Here is a 27487-nt window from a genome sequence, read left to right as displayed (position 1 = left end):
CTAGAAATAACATATCAGCTATAACCAATATTCAATAGCTCATTAATATTTTTCCTTTCTGATAATTTAGAATCATTTTTGAGGGAATGATTTTGATGGCTTAAGTCTCTGAAAACTGCCCAAATGGTCTTCTTTCTCTCTCAGTATACTTCTGGTTATTAAGCACACGCTTTCAAAGGCATCCTGCTTTTCTTAGAGGTCCTCTGAATAGAGGAAATAGTTAACAAATGTGTTAGGGATGATAATGATGGTGTTTCTAGCCCCCAGAAAGCATGATTAAGTAGGAAGCAAACCTCTCTCCTCTTTATCCTTCATCTCAGGTACCTCCATCCAGCTGCCCCAGAGCAACAATTCCCAGCCATGACCCCAGGAAACAGAAGCTCATCTGGCTTGCGTTCCTTTAATGTTAGCTAGTTTTGTCCACACTCTTCCCAGTCTGTCTATGCTGCCCTATTAAATATGGTTGGTGATATTACCACCACCTTTTCTCTATGGAATCTGCTCAGACCTGTGGCTTTCACAAAAACCAAAGGTCAGGCATCCATCCTTCCCTCTCCCTCCACAATTTAATATCACAAGCGACCTATAGCACACTGAAAAATGCCTTGTATGCCTATTATATTCAAAACTTTGAATAGAAGAATACATTCGAATACACACAGCATCATATGATACAATATAAAACAGAGCATATGCGGTCATCAAAATCAAATACATAATGATACCAGAAAATGCCCATAATCTTGAATGCTTAAAAATCCTGACTACTATAATTCCAGTGTATTTGTTTTCTTTGTTTGTTTGTTTTTTGAGACAGTCTCACTCTATCGCCCAGGCTGGAGTGCAGTGGCATGATCTCGGTTCACTGCAATCTCCACCTCCCGGGTTCAAGTGATTCTCCTGCCTCCGTCTCCGGAGTAGCTGGGATTACAGGCATGTACCACCACACTCAGCTAATTTTTGTATTTTTAGTAGAGACGGGGTTTCGCCATGTTGGCCAGCTGGTCTGGAACTCCTGACCTCAGGTGATCCACCTGCCTCGTCCTCCCAAAGTGCTGGGATTACAGCCGTAAGCCACTGCACTCAGCCTTGTTTTCTTAACCTATGTATATGACTAGGAAAAAAAGGCTAAAAGAACAGACATCAAAATGTCATCGGGGTTATGACCGAGCATTTGAATTATGGATAATTTGCTTTATTCTTTATGGGTTTTACATTGTTTCCAAATTAGTTACAGTATAATTATAAAAAGAGCAAGTAAAAAAAAATTCTTACTTATTAAACATAGAATATACATGATCCTTAACAACTTCTCCTAGTATTTGGAAGTTTGCTAACATGTAACAGAATCCCTTAACATTTCCCTAAGAAACTAAGAAATCAATTACCATGTTAGTTGCTTGGACTCTACAAGGACTATCAGAATTATCTCTTGTTTGCTAAGGCAAGAGCATATCTTGCCTTAAATGTCAATAGTACTGATGTTGAGAATCCTTGCTCTAGAAAGAAACACTTTCTTCAAAGTGGCCTAAGAAAGAGTGAGACAAGAGAATGAATGTGTTGTCATCTCCTATAAGTCGAGTGTGAAGAACAGTCTTGTTTTTGTTTTTGTTCACAATAAGTGAGGCTTGAGAGTGGAAAGGGATGCCTATATAGAAAATTACTGTCAGCAGCTGGAATTATTATACTTTGTGTAAAAGCTCCCATAAACTGTGGTAACTCTCAATAGACACATTTCAGTTACTTGGAATTTCACCTCTGGAACACTCTTTCTGTGAGTTACAAGGAACAATACATGGTATAAAAGAAGATAGCAATCCATAACAGGTAGGAGATAAAGAAAGAGGAATATGAGTGATTGCTTGGGACAATTAGAACACCTAGAAAGACTCTCTTGACATTTCAAAATACCTTGGTCACCAGGTTAAGATTCAAGTGACCTGAATGGTAGTCCTGCTTTTTGTACCAAACTGCCTGACCTTGTTCAAATTATTGAATCTCCCTGAGTCTCAATATCCACTTTTATAACCTTACCTATCTGATAAAATTGCCATAAGTCTCAAAAAACACCAAGTGACTATTAGTAAACCTATAGACAGTCTCTTATTTTTTACTGATTAGACATCAATTTTGTTTAACAGATTTCTTTTAAAATGCACATATTGCTAGGTCTAGTGGCTCATGCCTGTAATCCCAGCACTTTTGGAGGCCAAGGTGGGTGGTTCACTTGAGCCCAGGAGTTCAAGACCAGCCTGAGCAACATAATGAGACTCCATTTCTAATTTAAAAAATAAAAATATAAAATGCGCATAATGCTGGTCTGAGTTCATCCCCTGAGACATACATGCACAAGTGTGAACCACTTTAAACAAGTAATATATCATATCCATCCTTGGTGAGGGCCATGACTTAGTGGAGAGAGCAATGATTTTGGAGCTTGGGCACTCCTGAGGATGGAACTTGGGGATGGGTTACTGGTGTGATTAGTTCAGAACTCTAGACAATAATGTGGAGCACCCAGCAACTGGCAGAAGGGAGCAGAGGTTCTCAACGAGGAGTGATTTTGCTCCTCTCTTCCAGGGGACATTTGACAAGATCTGGAGATATTTTTGATAATCACAACTAGGGGAGGGGATGCTATGGATATCCAGTGGGTAGAAACCAGGGATGCTGCTGGACACCCTACAATGCACAGGATAGCCCTGCACAACAAAAATTTATTCAGCCCAAAATGTCAATAGTACTGATGTTGAGAATCCTTGCTCTAGAAATAAGGAAGTGACAAAAGAAAGAGCGAGACAAGAAAATCCAAGACAAATCTCACCTACTCTGTGAATCCCCTTAAGAGTCCAACTGGCACCAATTGCTGGTTTATTAGACCAAAATATCTTATCCTAGGCTTATTAGTTGGCAACATTTCTGGGTTTAAATCGCAAACTTAGGTGACCAGAAATCTGGTTTCTGAATTTTTCATCATCTTCTTTTCAAATTATAAGAACCTTATCTTGGCAGGTGTAATGATATTCTATGACCATCACGTTAATGGAAAGTGAGTCCTTAATTTTAAGGTGTCCAGGAAAGATTATACTAAAATGTGCTAAAAAGTGCTAAACTGGTTCAGGAATCTCATGCAATATGTATCTCCTTTTGTCTGTACTATTTCTCATCAGTAGAAAAAAAAAAGAACAGAAATTGCCATAAGAATTATGCAAAGAAAAAAATACATATTTTTCCTATGACTCTAAGTGGTTCAACAGCATTATTAGATAACATGAAAATATATCCTTAAAAATAATCTCAGTCTTATTCCAATTTCAAGGAATGAACACCAAAAAGCTCAAGAAAATTAATGGGCTCATCCTGGAATTCACAGTGGTTTCATAGCAGGCCACTGTACCCTGGACTATTGATGAAGCAATGATGCTAAGGGCTGAATAATCCTGTAAGTATTTTTCTACCACTCTAGCATTTTTGTCTGCTAAGAGCACACAAAGGTAACCTTTACATATCAGAATATGGTGGAAAATCGAAACTCTTCATTTCAGTGAAGTGAATGAAGAGTCAGCTCTTAGAAATGGAAGGACAGATCTCATTTTGATGCAATGTGAGCCAAAACTGCTTTGATTTTTAACACAGCAGCAATCCAACTGAGAAGCAGTCTTTTCCAGAAATCCCATGGGGTTTGGGGTTCAGTAATTCCAAGGAAACGAATCACAAGAAGCAGTGGTTAGCTGTCAAAACATCCATTTGCAAAACCCTAAAGGGGAAGAATACCACTGGCATCCCTCGTTGAAGCAGAAGGTACTGGAACCATAATTTAAGTACAGGCAACTCTGAGTCAGTCCATCCATGGTGATTATATTTGGACATTGTCTTAGTCCATTTTGTGTTGCTGTAACAGAATACCACAGATTGGGTAACTTATATTGAAAAGGAATTTATTTTTTACAGTTTTAGAGGCTAGGAAGTCCAAAGTCGAGGGGCCCATATCTGGCAATGGGCTTCCTGCTGCCTCACTCCATGGTGGAAGACAGAGGGCAGAAGGGCAAGGGAGCACAAGAGAGAGTGAAAGAGAAGAATAGGCTGAACTCATCCTTCTTATCAGGATCCCACTCCTAAGATAACCCACTCCCATGATAACTAGCCCACACCCATTATAACAGCCTTAATCCATTCATGAAGGCAGAGCACTCATAGCCTAATCATCTCTTGATGGTCTTATCTCTTAATACCATCACAATAGCAATTGAATTTCAATATGAGCTTTGGAGGTGGCATTCAAACCAGAGCAGACATCCTCTATGAGACAAAGGCAAGAACTCCTTGAAAAAAAAAAAAAAAATGAGGACATAAGAGAGGAGAAGAGATTGAAAAAAAGAGACCAAGTGGGTGATGTCAATTATTATTACTGCTCTGGCAGAAAATATTTAGTGTCTGACAAAGGAGTTGCTGGCACTTCTCAACACTTGGGTTCTCTTTGTCTTGCTAAGAAGCTTATGAGCCTCAGAGCTGGCCGCAAATATAGTTCCTTTGTGAGGAAAAAATCCCAACCCACTGTTTTCCCCTTTTTCTTATCATTTCTGGGCAAGAGTGCTTTAAAAGGAAAGCCCAGATTAAGGGCGATTCAGTCAGGCAACTACCTCTCTCTGCATACAGAGTGCCTTTGTGTAAATGAGTTACCCCTCTTCCTGCAGGTCCACCCTCAACATATGCAGGTTTGGGAAAGAATGCAAATAGAGGGCCACACACTATACATCCAATTATGTAAAAGTTCCAAATCAAGCTACTAATCTGTTAAATCAAATATGTGTTCTACCCTCCTAATCTGATAAATGTTCTTTCATAAGGACTTGCAAGGTAGTTTCAAATTTAAAAACATTAAGCCCCTCATAGTGTCACCATGGTGTGGCAGAAGGAGATGGCCTCAGGACCCTGCCTATGCCACCCCCTCCTCTTCCCAACTCACACTCAGGGCCACTCCAGAGCTCCATGTGGATGTGCAGTCCAGGCATCTCAGCTCTGTCCACCTTGCCTCTGCAAACAGACCCACTGGAACATTCTTCAGTGTGGCCTATCCTTAGGAGCCCTGGAAGCAGAATTTCAGGATCCCAGGTTTACAGCACATGGACTAGAACAGGAGTTGGTAAACTTTTTCTCCAAAGAGCTAATTTTTTAGTAAATATTTTAGACTTTACAGGATATACTATGTCTGGGTTTCAACCACCACTCATACCTCACTCCCTCCCTGGCCTGGCAACAAAATGCATAGCAACACAAAAGGGGCTCTGAGTGAAATTCCTCCAATAAATCAGAACTAGGGCACCAGTCAACTTAGCAGTCCACAGTGAACCTCTTCCTTAACTGGAAAAAATAACATTTCTTCTACTGCCTCAAGAGAAGGGAGATCCCAGTGGAGAAAAGAAAAACCATCTCCCCATCCACTAAGTGTTTAGAGTGACCAAGTCTGAAGGGGCATATGTTTGTCTCTTCCAGTCCTGAGGGGAGGTGGAAGTAACTTCATCCCAACTAGAGGGGACTAAACAAGAGAAATTTAGCCGAGCCCAAGGCAGAATCCTCTGGGCTGGGCTGGACTCCAACTGATAGCCAGCCCACCCAATTTCATGCAGTTTCTGGGCATACTTCCTCTTTGGAAGAAGAAATGCAGCTTCATTAAAAAAAAAATGCCAGGTGCAGTGGCTCACACTTGTAATCCCAGCACTTTGGGAGGGTAACTTAACAGGATCATTTGAGCCTGGGAGTTCAAGACCAGACTGGGCAATATAGCAAGATACCATCTCTACAAAAAATTTAAAAATTAGCTGGGCATCATGGTGTATGCCTATAGTCCCAGCTACTCTGGAAACTGAGATGGGAGAATCACTTGAGCCCTGGAGGTCAAGGCTGCAGTAAGCCATGATCGCACTACTGTACTCTAGTCCAGCTTGGGTGACAGAACTAGGCTTTGCTTCCAAAAAAAAAAGAAAAAGAAAAAGAAAAAAAAAAGCCCTTTAGATGGACAACTGTTTCTGCTCCAGTGTGAGGAATGTGGGTCCAGGATGCTGCACAGTGCCTGGAATAAATGCTTATCATGCTTCTCCTTCCCACATGTCATAGACAAAAACTTCCATCAAAAAAAAATAAACCAGGTTTCCTCCACCTAGAACCTTTAGTATGCTATATAATGACAAGAATATCTTCAGCTTTGTGAATAAAGGCAATCTTATAGAGATGCCCCGATACTTTACTCTCACCTTCCAAATATCTGCTATAACAACATATAAGACATTTGTACACTCAATTCGCTAACTAAACTGAAAACCTGCCATGATTAATTTGCACATGTATGCCAGAGAAAATGTTCAATGTGCTCAGCAGGCTAGAAGAGAGGATGTAGATTACACTGCAGTTATTGGATTGGAACACATCCTGTGCTTGAGTTGCTTAAATATCTTGTGTATAAGCATGATAGTCTTTTCCATATTATCAATTGAAAATGCCTTTAAAGAAGATGGAAAATTCTATGAACAAAGCAGGAAAGATAGGAAAGCTATAAAATCTCATGTTAAAACATGAGGTGGGAATGAAGAAGCATATAGAAACAGGTGAACAGACCAGGTCCAGTGGCTCACACCTGCAATCCCAACACTCTGAGAGACCAAGGCTGGAGGATTACTAGAGCCCTGAAGTTTGAAATCATCCTGTGTAACATAGAGAGATCCCATTTCTACAACAGATTTTTTTTAATTAGCTGGGGCCAGGTGTGGTGGCTCATGCCTATAATTCTAACACTTTGGGAGGCCAAGGAAGGAGGACTGCTTGAGCCCAGGAGTCTGAAAATAACCTGGGAAACATAGCAAGACCCTGTGCCTACAAAAATTTTTTTAAAATTAGCTGGGCATGGTGGCATGGGCCTGTATTCCTAGCTATTCAGGAGGCTGAGGAAGGAGGATGGCTTGAGCCCAGGAGATCAAGGCTATAGTGAGCTATGACTGTGGTACTGCATTACAGCCTGGGTGACAGAGCAACATTCTGTCTCAAAAAAGAAAAGGAGAAACAGGTGAACACAAGGAAGAGATAACTGAGTCATTTTCATGTCTCCATATACTTTACATACAGGTCAATCCAATGTTTATTGGCAGTAGTGTGTTTGTTGCAGTAGAGGAGGAAGAGGTAATTTGCATTTAACATTGCACAGTAGCATTATATACTGCACCCAAGCTCACAAATGCATTTGTTAAATGTTAAATAGTTTGGCAATTTTTGTTCTACATGGTTTGTGTTATGCAGAAATCCATTATAGAATGTTATAGATTAGTTTATTGATATTTGGGGGAAACTGTTGAGAGTTTGAGATGGGTTGGAAGTACATTACTATTCTTCCTTTTTAAAATAAAGTAATAGAGACTTCTTGCATGTAAACTCACCATTCAACACATTTTTTTTTTTTTTTTTTTAAGAACAGGTCAGTTTGGAAAGGATGCTGTGAATGAGACTACAAGTTTGGTGACCAAAGATGACCATTAATTTTATTTGAAATGAGATGATCATCTAATAGAAATGCATAGTCATTTGCAGAACGGTGGATTGGCTGAAAATCATTCTTAAAATATATATATATATTCACATTTAACCTCAGTCACAATTCCAAAGTCAGGCAACAACCTTAAAGTATATGTATGACCTACTGGAAAGTTTAGAGGAAAGGAAGTAATGTGTGAGGATGCCATGGAGTGCCAGAAAAGTCCTGGCAATGTCTTACTTTTCTTCTTCTTTCTTCTTCTTCCTCTTCTTATTTTTTTTAGAGACAGGGTCTCACCCTGTTGCCCAGGCTGGAGTGTAGTTGTGCGATCAGAGCTCACTGCAGCCTTGACCTTCTGGGCTCAAGAGATCCTTCCACTTCAGCCTCCTGAGTAGCTGGGACCACAGGCACATGCCACCATGCCAGGCAAAATTTTTTTACATTTTATAGAAATAGTTTCTCACTATGTTGCCCAGGCTGGTCTCAAACTCCTTAGCTCAACTGATCCTCCTACCTCAGCCTCCCAAAGTGCTGGGATTACAGGCGTGAGCCAGTGTGCCAGGCCTTATTTTCCTTTCTCTATATCTGCTAGCCCCTGATGAGCAATTTTAAGTCAACCCCAAGATGTCTGACACTCACAAGAGAGCCACCCCAGTCAGGGGTCAGGCTGCCTTGATGGCAGTAGAGAGATAATAACCCTACATGAAAGTTGGAAGTGTGCTTTTACCACGAAATCTCAAATATTGGGGTTTGGCAGTAGTATTTTGATACATGTAAGTGAAAAAGCTGGAAATTACAAAGAATTTACACTTTGCCACTTCTCCACCTTCCATTTTCCATGCAATTGTGACTTTTCCAAAGTCCTCGAAGAACTCTCATACACCCAAAGTTGATGGCATGAAAGTGACCCACTTGGACAAGGTCTGAGTCAGTCCTGTCCTGATTTTAAGCCAAAACACATAAATCTTTGGAATGTAATGAGTCAAACATCAGTTTTATACACTGCTTTTGGTGGGCTGATAAATATTTGTAATTTCTATTGTTGCCAGTTTTTTAAAAGTTATTACTGATGTTGAGAAATTCCCAGGAACACAAGAAAAATCAACGATCCTATTGGTTTTTATTACGAAGGGCCTCCCTTTAGTAAGATAAAAATCTCTTATTGCCATATTCCTGTTATTTGTCTCTTTCTTCTGTCCTGAAGGAAAAATCTGGCTGATCACAACCTTTGAATTTATAGGAGCGTCTACTCTCACATGAAATTTATACTCCAATGAAACACTACCCTTTGGGAAGGTGCCCATTTGACAATAACTCACAAACACTGGCAGGTGCAATCAGACCAAAAAGGACAACAGGATCCAGAAAAATAAAACATTGCCTTGATCAATATTTCTAACACCTATTGCATGACTAGTTCAGTAAATACACAAATGAGCCTGGCAAACCCAACTCAATTATTGGACACCCCTGCTGTTTTAATCACATTGCTTATCTTGATCTATAAAAAGCCCCCTAAAAACCAAAAAGCAAACCAGTTGTCTTTCATTTTGTGACTATGCACATTGAGGAAATAAAGTGTGATGAGGTGAAACAATGACAGCTTGGGGAGAGGGAATAAAAGAGCTCCTGCATTTACTGAACTTAAAATAACACGAAGTCATAGTTGAAGGCAGGACTCAAAGGTGAGTCCACACAATAAATTCCTCCTATAAAATGTCTGACACTGACTCTTGTTCACTGTATCTGTGGTCTCTCATCTGCATCACTTTACTAGACTGCATTTACCGGCCTCCCTTATAGGCACTGGGGATACATGCTTGAGTGCCAGCCAACTGTGTAGGCAGAGCCACATATTATTAGGTTGCCCTTAAAACCTCCTGAGAGTTCCACGAAGTTCAAGCCTCTAGAATAGGGGTTGCCAAACTTTTTCTGGAAAGGGTGAGATAGAAAAAATTTAGACTTCGTAGGTCATATTGTCTCTGTCACAACCACTCAACTCTACCACTGTAGCACAAATGCAGCCATAGACAATAAGTACACAAATAAGCATGACTGTATTCCAGCACAACTTTCAATGGTAAACTCAGCAATTAGAACTGCATATAATTTTCATGGTCAAAAATGTTTGTTGGTTATTGTAAACATTATAAAAGTCAAAACCACGTGTTATGTATGAACTGAAGGTTGATCTCTCCACCCACATTGAATCCTAATCCCAAATGTGATGGTGTTAGGAGGTAAGGCCTTTGAAAGGCAATGAGGTCATGAGGGTTCAGCTTTCATGAATGGGATTTGTTTCCTTATGAAAGAGACTTCGGAGAGCTCTATCACCCTCATTTCTTCCTGTGAGGACACAGGGAGAAGACACCTGTCTATGAGCCAGGAATTCAGCTCTCACCAGAATCCAACCATGCTGGCACCCTGATTTCAGACTTCTAGCCTCCAAAACTGTGAGAAATAACTGTTGCTTATAAGCCACTCAATCTGTGGGATTCTGTTATAGCAGCTGGAACTAACTAAAACACCATACTTAACCCACAGGCCATACTTAGCTGCTACCTAGACTGAAAGATCCTGAGTTGCCGCATGACTGTATGGAGAAGAAACTCTTTCCCCCTCCCTTCACTGGATAATGACATGAGTAAGAAATAATTTTTACTGTGTTAAGTCTCAACATTTGTTACATAAGTTGAATACTCTCACTAATACAAAAGCAATTGCATAATCTTGACCATCATGAAAAGAACAGATACCATACAAACTGCTTCAGAAATGAAGTTTCCTTGGAGAAACACTAATGCTCTCATCTGAATTTTTGTGACAAGCTTCAGCATCCAGATTTCCCTGAAGTTAATGATTTATTTACAGTTTTTAAGCAAGCAGAGTTTCTTTATTCTTCCCTTGTTTTCCCCCAACCCTTTTAAACATTTGCCAAGGATAATCTGATGGGATAACTCCCTAAGTGTTTCTGAGACTAATCTTGCCAATGACCAATTTCTAAATGATGGATACCTGAGAACAGAAGTGATACTTGTCTTAAAGAAAGAAGGTACAATTTCATTCTGGGAAATGGCCTTGATTCTGACTTAATGTGATGACTTGATAGCATAAACAAATAATTCATATATGATGACATGTACAAATAAGTCATTTTCCATCTGCAGATGGAACCACAAAAGAGACTATTTCATGTAATTGAGCAAATATTTTTCTAAAGCATGATTATTCCACTATCTAAAGAACTCTTCAAACAGACACTGTAATTAAGCCCTTCAACATTCCTGATTTTATAGATTTTATAACTGCATTGCTAATTTTAAAGGGAGTATTTAAGGAAAGTAGAACTGTGTAAAAAGGATTAACTAATACAAATATTTATAGTGAATTTGAAGTTTATTAGACTATATTATCTGAGAGAAGGCACAGTTTTTACAAGAGTAATTTTAAAAAATTTTAATGACTTTGTATTATATAGAATTATCAATTTGTAAACATTTTATAGTTTAGATATAAAGAGATATGAAACTAACTTTAGGATGTTCAAGTACAAATATGCAAATGATTAAATAATGAGTATACATTTTAATTATACATTATGACAGATAATACACAACGTTTAAAGAAAAGTTTTATCAACACCATAGATTATAGATCACATTTTTAAAGATCTACTCTTATACTGCTGGTGATAGCAAAATTTTTTTAAAGGGCCAGACAGGGCTGGGCATGGTGGCTCATGTCTGTAATCCCAGTGCTTTGGGAGGCCAAGGGAGGGGGGGCAGATCACCTGAGGTCAGGAGTTCGAGACCAGCCTGACCAACATGAAGAAACCCTATCTCTACTAAAAATACAAAATTAGCCACGTGTGGTGGTACATGCCTGTAATCCCAGCTACTCTGGAGGCTGAGGCAGGAGAATCACTTGAACCCGGGAAGCAGAGGTTGAGGTGAGCTGAGATGGCACCATTGCCCTCCAGCCTGGGCAACAAGACCGAAACTGCATCTCAGAAATAAATAAATAAATAAATAAATAAATAAATAAATAAAAATAAAGGGCCAGAGAGTAAACATTTTTGGCTTTGGAGGGCAAGCAGTCTCTGTTGCAACCACTCAACCCTGTTGTGGTAGCACAAAAGCAGCCATAGGCAATGCATACATGAGTGCCTATGACTGTGAACCAATAAAATTTTATTTACAAAAACAGGTCACTGCTCTGACTCAAATTTGTCAATTCCTGTTGAACTGCTTCTGAATTGCAACATAAAATAGTTTATTTAAAACAAAGTTGCTTCACTTCTTAAACCATTTTTAAAAATGTATTTAGGAAAACAATTCCAAGGATTATACTTATAGAAAACACATAATGATACATTTTAGTTTTCAGATCAGCTTCTGGAAATGTTGTATCAACTCCTTACCCCTCCTCAAAAATGGATTTTCAAAAAGATAAAAAACATAAAGCTTCTTGAAAATGAACTAGCTCTGGGTGGATAAAAATCTTTGGATCAAATATCAAAGAGAAAGGAGTAGTAGAAAATATTTTAATGACAAATTTTCCAGAAATCCTCAGGATTAATATCTAATCATAGCCTCTCTTTCTGAATGCATAGTCAAGTATGAAAGTCACATAATAGAAGAGTAAATAGAATATGTTGGCACCAAGAATTGAAATGAGTTTAATTGGAAATATTTTAATAAATCTTCTTCCCTGTGAATATGGAAGATATTTGTTCAAAATGCTAAGAACACTACTAAAACAGACCAAGTCTGATTTCCAACATGAAATATGGCAGGAAATGATCCTTCTCTGGCAGACATTTCATTCATGTTCAGGATGAATGGAGCATGTCTGAACATGTTAACTCATCTATTTCTGATGCAGCTACAAAACAAATACCAAAAAAAAAAAAATATTTCTATACTTAGATGTATACAATATGAAAAGAATGCAAAAATATATTTCTTAAGTGTAAAGTCACATTTTCAAATTTTTTTATTCAATTAAATCCAGTCTATTATTATCAACTATGCATAAAAATGTCCTAATATATATTAATGTTAGAAAATAAATATAGACTCTTTTTCTTCTATTGTATAGATCAGGGCTTTTCAACTTCAGCAGTATTGACATTTGGACAGGCTAATACTTTGCTATGGGGACTGTCCTGTGCATTATAGGATGTTTAGCTGCATCCTTATCCTTTACCCTTTAGACGTCACTAGCAACTCCCTTGTCAGTTGTGACAATCCAAAAGTATCTCCAGAACTGGCCAAATTTCTCCTGGGAGCAAAATCACCCCTGATTAAATAAAATGGCTGATGTAGAGTAATTCATGTTCTAATATCCAAAAGAAATTAACATCCATCAACACTGCAATATGCTAGGAACTGCAGGCTTACAGGACCCAGTATTTCCTAAGTCATGAACAAGACAAGAAATTGGCCTTCAGCTTTCTAATTTATACCTATCTTGTTTTATCAGGTATTTTTTTTTTCTAATCAGATTCTTTGTACAGATTGAATTTAGAGGTTATTATTGTCATATGAATCTCCCATAATATTTGACAACATAATCATTAAAATTGTATAAATTTCTTTATTTTTCCTTTATATAAATTATCTTCCCATTTCATTAAACATTTATGAAACCCTATATGTCAATTTACTGTGAAAGTAGTAATAATTCAAAGATAAATAGGACTGAATCCCTACTTTTAAAGAGCTTTTAATTTGATCCCGATCTCTCCCAATTAGAATGTCAATTCCATGAGCGCATGAGACCTGATATATAGTAGGTGCTCAATAAAACTGTTGAGCAAACTTGGCCTTTTATAATGCTTGAGAGTTTTCAAAGTTTTTCCACATACAATGTCATCTGAGTCTCAGATAACACTGTATGGTTTGATAATGCTGATGTTACAGATAAGGAAATGGAAATTCAGAGTGGCCAAGTGACTTATTTAAGATTAAATAGTTTGTAAATGTTAAGTTGTTTTAAACACAAGATGTCTCAGTCCTAGTTAAGCTCTCTTTCTATTACAAACAACATCAATAATTCAAAAACCACAGAGAGAATCTGATGGCATGGTTTAGTGTCTGTGTACTTCTTGAAAAGCACCTGAACGCTTGGCACAGGAACAGGTGGAGGGAGGTAGGCCAGAGGGGCAGGTGGTTGGGAAGTGGCTGACATTTTTAAACTCTTGCCATGTGCCAAGAGCTACATGTACATCACTGAACTTCACAGCATCCCTATGATGTTGACACTATTATCCTCATTTACAGGCGAAAATACTGAGGCTCAGAGAGGAAAGTAACTTGTCCAAGTGAATTAGCAGCAGTGATAAAATTGGCATTTGGGTGTCTTTCTGACAAAAAGCCATGTTCTTTCTAAGACTCTAATTGGACTTTCAAAGATATGCATTGAGCAATGGCTCTGGATAAATGTACAATACTGCATAAAAAGTCTAATACTGAATAGTGGATATAAAATGCTGTACTGAAATCTAAGTACTGTCCTTTAATTTTCAGTTATTTTTATAATTACCAATGGTTAACCTTCTAAAGCAGCTTAATAGTACTGATTACACTATCAGCTATGCATGTAAACAAACTGATTTTTTCATGTTCTTCTGCTGTTGGAAAAGCATGAATTTTCATGCCTAAAAAAAAATCTTAAAACTCAAGTTGTATTATACAAATGAATAAAATTACACCAAATTTTCAGTAACTGCCCGCTTATGCAGCTTGCAAGACCTGTCTCCTCACAAGAAAGGCATGAACTACTATTAGCTACAATTAAATTTAGGTTTGTAAAAGGAGAGACTATTTCATCCTCTCACTTCTCCTTGCTTTGCCCTAATTTGTCCTTGAGGTCAGCACATATTATTTCATCCTCAAAGCTGTTACCAGCCACATCTACCCCAGAAGGGACGTGCAGCTCTCAATGGCTGCCATTTGATGAGCTCACTCAATTCCACCTGCTGACACTGCACCCTCTTTCCAGCTCCCAGGGCAGGCCAGGATAGCATATGCTGATACGATGGCAGTACGAACACATTAAAATAATCCATTGAAAGCCCATCCTGTGTGTTAATCAGCCTGGTGCTTAGCACAGAGTTAGCACACAAAATAAACACTGAGTAAATGAATGAATGAATCCTAAGCAAACAAATAAACAAATGCTCAAAATGAGATACCACAAGGGCAGATCATTCTGCTGCTGACAGTACAAGAAAAAAAAAATGAATCCCCAAAAGTTTTAAAGCTAAATTTAGAGGCTGTTTTCACTCCTGGTCTCTATCTTCTCCCCTGCAGTGTCCAATCCTTCATAAGTTTTTGGCATGTTTTCTTCTTTTTCAATTTTGCAATTTGTAACATTGCTGCCCCATTGCTTTCCCTGATTTTCTAACACCCAGTCCCACTGCTCCTAAAAGTGTTATATAGAATATAATTGCATTTTAAATGAAAGTGAATTTATTTTAATTTTGTTTTAGATATTTCTTAACACCCCTGGAGGTGGTTGGCATCATTCCTGGAGGCTGCAAACCAAAGTTGTCACAAAGTGCAGTAGGAGAAACCCAAGAGTGCTGCTCAGTATAATCATCTTTATGTGGTATTTGTGCACCTCTCTGCTCAAGCCATGGCAAATGTTCAACGACCTGCTGCATCACTGGTCTTGGCTCATTTCTCACCTCCAGGGTTGACTTTGGCTCATTTTAAATTAATCTGTACTTTGGAGGTTCTAATAAAAGATTTGTGTTGTAAAGTGCCAACACAACAATCTATCCTTAGCACAGTGCTCACACTCCCTTCTTTATCACTCTCACAACACACACACACACACACACACACACATACACACACTCTCTCTCTCTCTCTCTGCCATAACATTAGACCATTAACATTACATTAAAATATAACATTGAAAGAATGTCCTCTGTAGAGCTTGACTGGTTGTGTGCATGCACACACACACACACCTCCCCTCACACTCTGCCCTAAAGTGAAAAGGAAGCCCTCTGCCTAGCTTGGCTGGCCACACAGTTTACCAGTCCATTATTGTTCATGCTGTTTCTCTTGCCAAACCCCATGGGCCACTTGCAAGCTAGAGAAGGAAAGCACTTCATGTGCAGCAGTCAGAGAGGAAATAAATTAGAAATAAATAAGTAAATAAATAAATAAATAAATAAATAATTATCTGGCAGATGATGCAGAAGGAAATGGCAGAAGATATCCCCTTAGAGGAAGCTATTTAATTCGCCAAATATTTGAACAGCTCCCATATACAAAGACTATTGTAAGATCTCTGGGAACACAAAAGGAAGAAAGCCAAGTCCTGCCTTCACCAAGCTTCCCTGCCATGTTTACATGGCCCATGGTTGTCTGCCTCCATTTCCAAATCTCCCTCTGATCCCCAGCTCACTCCATCCAACTCTCCAGCCACTGACTGTCTTCCACCAAAGCTTCAGTGAAACCACACAGCTTATGGTGACTTCCCACCCACCGCACACACTTGGGCCTGCAATGACCACTCAGCAACTTTACTATGCACTCTAGTCATAGAGTAGGACTTCTACTTAAATATTTAAATTTCAGATAAACAATGAATAATTTTCACTATAAGTATGTCCCCAATATTGCATGGGACATACTTTTACTAAGAGCAAAATATTCATTGTTTAACTGAAGTTCAAATTTAACTTGGCATTCTATATTTTTATTTGATAAATCTGACCTTACAATTATATCATTTTGACATTCTTTGGAGTAAGGTACCTCATATTTGAATTTAAAATACACCCTAGGAGGGTCACATCCTCATGTCAATTGTTTAAAACGATCTTCACCCAGCATTAATGGCTTTGGAAAATTGGATTTGTGAGCAGGGAACAAGAGCATAGAGTGGGAGGGTTTAGAATTTGGAGATTAAAGCATTTATGTCTTTAGAATTCAGTAAGGCAACAAAGAATTTAGGACTATAAACTATATTTTAAAAGTAAAAATGGGCCACCAAAAGTTGTGCAACATGGGTTTTTGGATTACTTCTTCCTGAAGGAATCCTGTACTTACTTCTCCTCACTCAGTGTTTGAATGGCCTGTGCACTTGCCTATAACTCCTACTATACTGTTAGCTCCCTGAAGGCAAGGAATCTCTTATTTATCCTTGTGTCTCAGAGCCCAGCTCATCGCTGATTATATGGTGTGTAAGTATAAATACCTGCTACCTCTGGTCATTTAATAAATTGGTGTGTCCAGATTTAATTGAAAGGCTGCACATACAGCACAATTTAGTTCTCAGATCATTGCAAAATTGATCCCTTCCTACTCCAACTCCACCCAATACTGGTTTTGCCAATCTAATCTCTCTAGGTGAGACTGGTATGTTCTACTGAGGACTGATATGGTTTGTCTGTGTCCCCACCCAAATCTCATCTTGAATTGTAGTTCCCATAATTTTCACGTGTTGTGGGAGGGACCCGGTGGAGGTAATTGAATCATGGGGGCAGTTTCCCCCATGCTGTCCTCATGATAGTAAGTTCTCATGAGATCTAATGGTTTTACAAGGGCTTCCCCCTTCGCTCAGCTCTCATTCTTCTCTCTCCTGCCACCTTGTGAAGAAGGACGTGTTTGCTTCCCCTTCTGCCATGATTGTAAGTTTCCAGAGGCCTCCCCAGCTCTGTGGAACTGTGAGTCAATGAAACCTCTTTCCTATATAAATTACCCAGTCTTGGGTATGTCCTTATAGCAGCATGAGAACAGACTAATACAAGTACTAAATAAAGCATCAGGGAGAAGGAGGAGAGAGAAACAGAAGACAAAACGTGGCAAACCTTCTACTCCCATGTGACCTCTCCCACTTTTCTCTCTCTCCTTCTTTGATTTAGGCCAGGGTCTTACGGATGACCATACAGTCCGTTTTACTTGGGACGGCCCTCGGTTATGTCTTCTCTTCCAGAGTAATTAGTAATAGCCTCCTCTTCACTCTCAACAGTGCCCTGATTTGTATGGTCAGTCCACTCATAGAGTGCTTAAGAATTAATTTTAAATAGGGAGCTGGTATGGAAATACCCAACAGAATACACAAATGTCTGCACTCAGAATGGCCATTTACTCCAGTTAAACAGTGCCTCTCTTCTCTATTCAAGAACTAGAAACTAGAATAGGACTCATGAAGTGGGAAGTAATGGAGTTTTAAAATCTCATCTATTGGTTCATATTCGTGGTGAAAATATCAGCTGCACAAAAGAATCACCTAGGCCATTGGAGGCTCCGATAACACACAGAATCACAGTACTCTCTCCATGCCCCCTTCTCCTAGAAAGTTCTTATCTGGCAAATCTGGGTAGGGCCAGGAAATCTGTATTTTTTGTAAAGTGAGTCTTCTGTCTTCTGTGCAAGTGAGTGTCTGGCAACTACTAATCACTTAACTTTTGGTTTAAGGGCTTAGATGTTTAGAATTGGGCCACATGGGGGCCTTATGTGTAAGCCTGATCCTGGCAGGCTATTCACCAATGCTTTGTTGGAATAAAGGAACTACTAAGCTAAGAGGAAACCTACTACTGGGGCACTAGCCAAGCCATGTGTTAACTGCTTTATAAGCATTGCTTCATTTAATCCTTTTACAATGAGGAGGCTGACATTAAATTAATCAACTTGCTCAAAGCTCTACATTGAGTAAAGGTGCTCAAATTGAGACTCAAGTTGACTTCAGGGCCTGAATTTACCAACTATACTCTCTATATACAAAATATTTATTTGAGGCCTGGGTGTGGTGGCTCATGTCCATAGTCCTAGCATTTTCGGAGGCTGAGGCAGGAGGACTGCTTGAGCCCGGCATGTCGAGTCTGCAGTGAGCCATGACCATACCACTGCACTCCAGCCTGGGCACTCCAGCCTGGGCAACAGAAGGAGATTCTCTCTCTGTATATATAAATATATATTGATATATACGTATATAATATATATATTTATTAATTATATATATTATATACGTATATATCAATATATATTTATATATACATATTATATATTACATATATCATATATTATACACATTATATGTAATATATGTATGTATAATTTATATATGTATGTAATATATATTGTATATACATATATCACATATACATATATGTATATATAATATATACACATGTATTATATGTATATATAAAATATATACACATGTATTATATGTATATATAAAATATATACACATGTATTATATGTATATATAAAATATATACACATGTATTATATGTATATATAAAATATATACATATATTTACATATATTATATATATGTATTTTTAATAGTGTTTTATAGTTAGGTCTAGAAAAAAATAGACGGGAGGGTGATGGGTTGGTAAAGTTCTTTGAATCAATAGCTCTATGCAGACTAGAAGTAACTAGAAATTTCATTTCAATAACAAATGCAAAAAAAAATAAAAGAAAAACTCTTTGGTTTATGTCCTGAGTTCAATCATTCACCATGCAGGCCTCTCCCTGGGGCCAACTAGCCCCTTTGGAACCATACCTCCTACCACCTGGTATCACTATACATGCTAGTCCTCTTTATCAGACATTGAGGCCCTCCACACCTTGATTGAAAAAGATTCAATTTGCTATGTGTGACATACAATGGGTGGGCGATGGGATGGCTACATCTGACTTCCAAGAGTCGTTGTTTTTGATTTGGCTCAAAAACATGATGGAGACACTGTGACAATATTGTCATGCCTCCTGCTTATGTGCCCAAAGGCAGTCTCTATCAATTTGGTCTCAGTTTGCCAGTATCCAGCTCCTTATACACTTATGTACATGATTGCTGGCATGGTCATGTTTGAAAACTTGAATGTCAGGAGGGCAATAGCAGCGCCAAAACTTGACTCACAGCCAATCTGGTTAGAAAGGATCACTTCCCTATGGGCCACTCCTTAAGTGATAATAATGTGAATGTGGAGGAAAACAGCTGGTCAGATTCATCTGCAGACATAATTTAATTCCACTGAATTGCAGTGCATGGGTGAGAGCCAACAGGCCAGGGACAACCTGTGGGTAAAACAGGCAGTGCAAGAGGAAGAAGGCATGGAACAGCCTACAGAACAACAGTAGTCATAAAGTGAACAAAAGGACTTAGATGATGAATTGCCAGTGGATGATAGAGGACATATCCAAGGTGGGGTCAAAAGATTCAAATGCAGCAGAAAGGTCTAGAAAAATGACAGGGAGGTCAATATATACTGCAAAATGGTTTCTTGGTAACCTTCAGGAGACATGCTATGGTGAAACAGCAGGCTGTAGGGCAGATGCTGAGGATTAAGCAAGGATTAACAAACAAAGAAATGGAAGCAGCTGGCATAGACGTGTTCCAGGATTTTAGTGAAGAAGTGAAGGAGAGACCAAGGTCCATAGCTCAAGGGAGAAAGATAATGGAACCAAGAGAAAGGCCAATGGAGATGGAGAGAGCAAAGATGAACCCGAGGAAAAGAGTGATGGAAAAGACAGAAACCATTCAATTAAGGATAAGGGGAATAAAGAAATATGCAGGAGTATGGAATTGGGGGAGACTTACATGGAGCTCAAAGGGTAACATGGTAAGGATTTTAAATGTGCAGAAGGGAAGACATGCAAGGGTAAGAAGGGTAAGAAGTGAACATGTCAAGAGCATGCATTATATACCAGGAACTGTACTGGGTCCTTCATAGTTGGCATTTCATTTAACACATCTAACATCCTATGACATAAGTATATTCCTCTCTGCAAAAGAAGAAACTCTGGCTCACAATAAATTCCCATAGTGGATCCAGAATTGAAACACAAATGTTCCTGATCTCCCTGACTTGAATGCATAATGAAACAGAAAGAGACGACATGACTTGGGAAAAAAAAAGCAAACAACCTTTGCCCACATCACAATTTTAGCCACTGTGAAATTTATGACAAAATCAGTGTGAATATGTGAAAATTCCTACCAGAATACCTCCAACCAACACCAACAACTTGGTCTTATCACACTTCTTGTTTTTCTAAAGAGATAACTGCAAAAGGAGAAGCTTTCACGTATAAATTTTGATATATGATTTGTGAAAACAAGAGATAAAAAACTAATTTATCTTCCACTTAACATAATGAGAAACACCAATAAATCTTCCTATCAACCGACACAGGCTTCTAAAGCTGGAAACCAAGGTTGTTATCCAATTCTTAACCACATTCTTAATATTTTACCTGGCAACAATGACAAAGTAATAAAAACTCCACATGGACCCAAGAAAAAGACATTCTTATCCAATGGTCACCTACCTTGTGTCCTGAATGCTCAGCAAATTCACAAATGGCTGTTTTGTAAGCAAGTTTTAATATTCCATAAACATGTTGAAAATTGGAAATTTATTCTCAATAAGGGCTGTTCAAGAACTAAGAAATGCCAAGTGAGTGTGCCTTTCACCAGAATCATATCTACTCAATATGATAACTGTGGCTTATTAAAATATTGCATTGACTACCAGTGTCAATATCAGAAATTCTAAAGCATGTCTGGTGGACTAGACTCTTTTACTAGTGATGAATACAATGCAGTGCCAGGGTTAAAAAATGCTGAGTTTCTAATTGACCTTTAATACAAGCAAGAAGTAAAGCAATGGGTATCACTGAAAAGCTCTTAAAGAGTCTGAAATTTTCCTTTATTATTTATTAGCACTTGAATTGTGGCAGTCATATTATAAAATTTCCATAAAACATTTTCCACAATGTGCTCTCTAAAACATTAGTGTTTTTTAGATTTTTATGACTGTTATACAAAAATAGGGTTCTATATTCAGGTGCATTTAAGAAAGACAAGTTTAAACCAAGTTCAAGAGCATCCTAAAGGAAAGGAAACCATAAGAGTATTTAATAGGCTATTGTGAAGTATAAATCCCCAAAGGGACGATGTAATAAGCAGCATTTTCAAAATGTGTTTGGCCAAAGGTTTCCTCTTTGGTAGAGTATCTGAAGTACATCCTGGGGGCTACCCAAAACACACTTTGGGAGCACTGCAATGGGTAACTGATAAGTACAGATCACTGACAAAATCTGAATCAGAAACACAAAATTTATAGACATAAATGAATCCATTTTTTTGGGGTTGGGTCTCACCACTTCATTTATTTTTTCTTACCAAATTTCCATTTATACACACATACACATACACACCCCTACACTCCACAGAAATAGTCTTTTAAATCAGGAGTAGCAAAAGTCATTCTCTCTCTCTCTGTTTTCGAGACAGGGTCTCACTCTGTCATCCAGGCTGGAGTGCAGTAGTGCAATCATAGCTCACTATAGCCTCGACCCTCTGGGCTCAAGCAATCCTTCCACCTCAGCCTTTGGAGTAGCTGGGACCACAGGCACATGCCATCACACTTGGCTAATATTTTTACTTTTTGTAGAGACAGGGTCTCACTATGTTGCCCAGGCTGGCCTCCAATTCCTAGGCTTGAGCAATCCTTCTGCCTTGGCCTTCCAAAGTGCTGGAATTACTGGAGTGAGCCACCACACCTGGCCACAAAAGCCATTCTCAACCTAACCTGTATTCTGTTGGATCTCAATTCCTCCAATTATTAGAGACCCACAGTTTTTATAGAGCGGTTACTGGTTACTTCTAGGAGCCTTCAGAAGTGTCTCCAAAAGCTCTCAACTAGTTACTGTTAGTCTCTTCACAGTATCTGTCATTTATCCCTCTCAGGTCTGCACATATGCATGGAAGCACTTCTTCAGTGCCCCCAGCAGCCATGCAAGAGCTGTTTCCACTAAGTTCTGGTGATACATTACCAGGCATCCTGATGTTGTCACCAGTGTCATAACCTCCAGAATCACCACCAGACCCGTTCCGTCAACATCCTTGTAATGCCACATATGCTCTGGAGTCTTCAGTGTGCCATAGCCACTCGCTTTCCCTTTTGTGTTATATTTTGTCACATCAAAAATAAAAAATAAAAGAATTTAAAATATCAAAGCAATGTTTATTTGCATACTTTTGTATCTTCTAACGTAAACATAGTTTTCAAATGTTATGTTGGGAGGTAATTCTCCATGGGTCTCTTGTATTTCAATACATCCTCTGAGCAGAGGCCCTCACTGACTTTGTTCTGGACTAATTTTTAAAAAATATTGATACACGGAATAAAATTCTAAAATATAGTGCCTCCCAAGCAGAGGGCTGGTTTGCTTTACAGCCTGGGAAGACAGAGATAGTGCCTCCCTTTGGAGCAAAGGGTAGATGTGATTATTGCCCATTATAGAAGTTTTGAGTTCTTTCAGCTCAGAGTTCCTTTCCTGTAGTGGGAACCACTGCATGTCTGGCATCTATCTGGGCCTCTTCATGTTGCCCTGTGGAAACGGGGGCTCAAGAAATTGACACAAATTCTGATACTCTGAATGCTGTTTTGCTATGGATAATAAACTGTCCTTTGTCTCTAACACAGGTATGGTGTCTTCTGCCAATATCCATGAAACTGTGGCAAGCTACCTTGTTAGCTTACAAGTAAAGGGAAAAAAAACCTCGGACCCGTCACAGATCTTGATTTTTATATTTAGGGACTGGCAATCTGGAATTAAGAACTAAATGCAGATTATGAAGTTAAACTAGAAAAAAATTCAAGTGATAGTCACCACTTTTCTCTTCAGTGCCCCTCCTCAGCATGACTGAGATTTTGATACTGTGCCAAGTTTGTCTTTAGAACGATTCTCCCCCCATTCTATCCTCCTAGAAGTCCTAAGCTTTCTATGATTTAAAACAAAACATTAGCTGGGCATGGTGGCAGTCGACTGTGGTCCCAGCTACTCGGGAGGCTGAGGTAGGAGGACTGCTTGAGCCCAGGAGGTCAAGGCTGCAGTGAGCCATGTTTGTGCCACTGCACTCCAGCCTAGACGACAGAATGAGACCATATCTTCAAAAAATAAAATAAACAAAACAAAATACAACAAAAACAGAAACAAAGAAAACACTATCACAACAAAGATAAATGGCTAAAACTTCCTGGGTTCTTGTGCCAAGCACTGTTTTCATTTTATGTGCATGCCAGTCCCAGGAGATAGCTACTATCATCTGACCCCAGGCACGCTGATGTCATATACCTCCACTCCACATGTTCTGAACTCCAGCAGTGTACAACACTTGGGCTCAAGCATGTTTAATTCTTCATTTGTTATTCCTTTCACTTATTTATTTATATTATCCCTCATTATTAACACCTGTAAAAGGGAACACATTTGTGAAGTTCTATAAATTGCTAGAAAACTCATTTCAAGGGAAAGTGAGATACTTCCTTGGCCAATTGCCTTCAGGTCACACTACTCCAGAAAATTCTACCCATTGCAATGTTACTAGCTCTGTATAAAAGATGTAGAGTTGTAATCACAAAATCCAATTCCTGGCTAGCTCCATCTAATCTGTGTATTTTTTTCTTTGTTCCATTTTCGGTTAAGCTAGGGAAATAAAAAAAGGAGGAGGGCAGGAAACACTTTCTATTCATGTCTGAATTACATTAGATTTTTAAGGCACACAGAACCCTTGGAGAAAGTTGTTATTGATTAAGTATTAGCTTCACTCAGTTATGTAAACCCCCATCCAGATGGCCATCTATCTTTCTTTAGGTTTGGTTAAACAACTTTGGACCAATTTGTGATAAATGGTGAAACAGTTCTGCCCTCATCTTATTTGCTATAATCTCTACTTCTATTTCCTCTTCCCTTGGGGACATTAGTGTTCACTTATACACACAACCTTGCTGTTAATAAAAAAGATTTATGTGCAAGTAACATTTTATTCCTTCCATCAGATGTTTACTTAAGGAGGTTTTATTGCATAAAGTACCATCCTTACTTGACACACAAGTGGATTTATGTTTTTAAACTAATTTCCTGTCATTCCATACTTCCAATCTTAGTCTATCATAGGGATTTTATATTGTGGAGGAATTTTGACTTAGCATATTGTTTATTTCATATATAGGATCTTTAAGAAATAAGAAATGTTAGACTATTACTGGTAGAGGCTTAGAATCTGGTGCACCTGCTTCTCAATACATAGAGAAAAATGGTTTATTCAAAGACTATCTTTGGTACAACAGGGCCTGTAGAAATTGGAAATGGACATTTCCTAACTGACACAAGTATGGAAAACTAAGGGGTGATACATATTAAAAATGCATTTTAAAAAGTTAATCCTTTATCCCAGTAATATTATTCATATATATTCAGTATAGGAAAATAATTCAAAGAAAAATAAATACTGTACCAACAGGAGCACACTGAAAGATTGAGAGCACAAAATCAGAGCCTATTTTCATGTCTCACAAAAGGCATGTGCCATTCTTCTGCTTACTGAGAGAGACTTGTGGATAAAGACAAGAAAGGAAAATAGTGCTGTTAGGATGGTAGACAAACAGCATCTAATTCTCATCTCAAGTTTCTAGCACTGGAAAACTGTTTTAGCAGCAAAACTTACTATAAAAAGAAAATGCTTTATCTGAAATTCCCCCTCTAAATTCTTCATAATGTGAATTCCCCCTTTCTAAATTTTGTTCATTTAAAATATCCAAGTTATCCAGCCTGGGCAACATGGCAAAACCCCATCTCTACAAAAAATACAAAAATTAGCTGGGTGTGGTGGCATGCGACTATAGTCCCAGCTATTTGGGAGGCTCAGATGGGAGGATTACCTGAGCCTGGGGAGGTTGAGGCTGCAGTGAGCCATTATCACGCCACTGCCCTCCAGCCTGGGCAACAGAGTGAGACCTTGTCTCAAAAAATAAAATAAATAAAATAAAATAAAATATCCAAGTTAAATTCTACTCTTACTACACATCTTTGCTCTTAAAGTCTTTCGAATCTATATCAATTTGTTACATCATTGGTTCTCAACTAGGGGCAATTTTGTCCCCTACGTGACACCTGGAAATATCTAGAGGCATCTTTGGTTGTCATGACAGGAGCTGTGCTACTGGCATCTACTAGATAGAGGCCAGGGATAGTGCTAAATATTCTACAATACGCAGGGTAGCCCTTACAACCAAGAATGTTCAAAATGTCAATAGTGCTGAGGCTGATAAACTCGACACTAAACCATACAATTATGTAATGCTTTAAAGTATTCTGCAAAACAAATAAATAGAAATCAGCAAAAGATTTCAAAAGACACTTAACCAAAGAAGATACCTGAATGTTAAGTAAGCACATGAAAAGATGCTCATCATTGTTAGTCATCGGGAAATGCAAATTAAACCACGATGAAATGCCACTTAATACCCACTAGAATGGCTATAATCAAGACAGATAATAACAAGTGTTCTCAAGAATATGGAGAAACTAGAACTCTCATACATGCCAGTGAATATGTAAAATGTTATAGCCACTGCGGAAAACAGTTTGCCAGTTCCTTTTTTTCCCTTCCAACTTTTATTCTAGGTTCAGGTGGTACATGTATAGGTTTGTTACATGGATAAATTGCGTGTTGCAGGGATTTGGTGTATAAATTATTTCATCACCTATGTAGTTAGTACAGTATGTGATAGTTTCTCAATCCTCTCTCTCTTCCCACCCTTTACCCTCAAAGAGGCCCCGGTGTCTACTGTTCCCTTATTTGTGTCCATGTGTACTCAGTGTCTAGCTCCTGCTCATAAGCAAGAACATGAGATATTTGGTTTTCTGTTCCTGCATTAATTTGCTTAGGATAACAGCCTCCAGCTGCACCCATGTTGCTGCAAATGACATGATTTCATTCATTTTTATGGCTGCATGGTATTCCATGGTTCATATGTACCACGTTTTCTTTATCCAGTCTGTTTATGGGCATCCAGATTGATTCCATGTCTTTGCTATTGTGAATAATGCTGCGATGAATATATGTGTACATGTGTCTTTATGGTAGAACAATTTATATTCCTTTGGTTATATACCCCCTGATGGAATTGCTGGGTTGAATGGTATTTCTGTCAGTTTCTTAAAACATTAAACATATAATTCCTATATGATTCAGCAATTCCATTTCTAGTTATTTACCCAAGAGATATAAAAATGTATGCCCACACAAAGATTTCTATACACATGTACATAATAACTTTATTCATAATATTCATAATCCTTGGAAACAATCCAAATGTCTAATATCTGGTGAATGGATAAACAAAACATGGTATATCTCTACAACAGAATACCACTAAGCAATAAAAAGGAATAAACTACTGAGAGTTGAAACAACATAACTGAACATCAATAACAATACACTAAGAAGCCAAACAGAAAGGACTACATTTATCTTATTCCATTTATAAGAAATTTCTAGACAAAACAAAATTACAAAGACAGAAAGCAGATCAATAGTTGGTTGGACCTGGGTGTGGGAGTGGATACTGACTGCAAGCAAGCACATTAGAACTTTTTGACATGATTAAACTTATTCTAAAACTAGATGGTCGTGACAATTGTACAGCCATACAAATTGACTAAAATTCATCAAACTCTGCACTTAAAGTGGTAAACTTTATGGCATGGAACAATATATCTCAAAAAAGATGTCAAAATATTTTGGAGAGCTATAATTCAATTACTATATTGTTATTTAACTGTTCATGGGATGCCTGGTTTTCTTCCCACTAGCATATAAATAGCCTGAATTGTATTTGCTTGTTTTTCTGTCCATGCAGTTCCTTGTACACAATAAACAAATACTTTTATTATTATTTTTTTTTAAATTTATTTATTATTATTATACTTTAAGTTGTAGGGTACATGTGCATAACGTGCAGGTTTGTTACATATGTATACTTGTGCCATGTTGGTGTGCTGCCCCCATCAACTCATCATTTACATCAGGTATAACTCCCAATGCAATCCCTCCCCCTCCCCCCTCCCCATGATAGGCCCCTGTGTGTGATGTTCCCCTTCCTGAGTCCAAGTGATCTCATTGTTCAGTTCCCACCTA

At 38.3% G+C, this 27487-nt stretch overlaps 1 protein-coding gene across 1 annotated transcript in view; it reads right to left on the bottom strand.

Annotated features, from left to right (window-relative positions):
• FRMPD4 (FERM and PDZ domain containing 4) overlaps positions 1-27487 on the bottom strand; it is a 589912-nt gene that overhangs the window by 479449 nt on the left and 82976 nt on the right. The window lies entirely within an intron of this gene.

Source organism: Macaca mulatta, chromosome X (assembly GCF_049350105.2).
Source record: "Macaca mulatta isolate MMU2019108-1 chromosome X, T2T-MMU8v2.0, whole genome shotgun sequence".
NCBI lineage: Eukaryota > Metazoa > Chordata > Mammalia > Primates > Cercopithecidae > Macaca > Macaca mulatta.
This window is presented reverse-complemented; position numbering and strand designations above follow the sequence as displayed.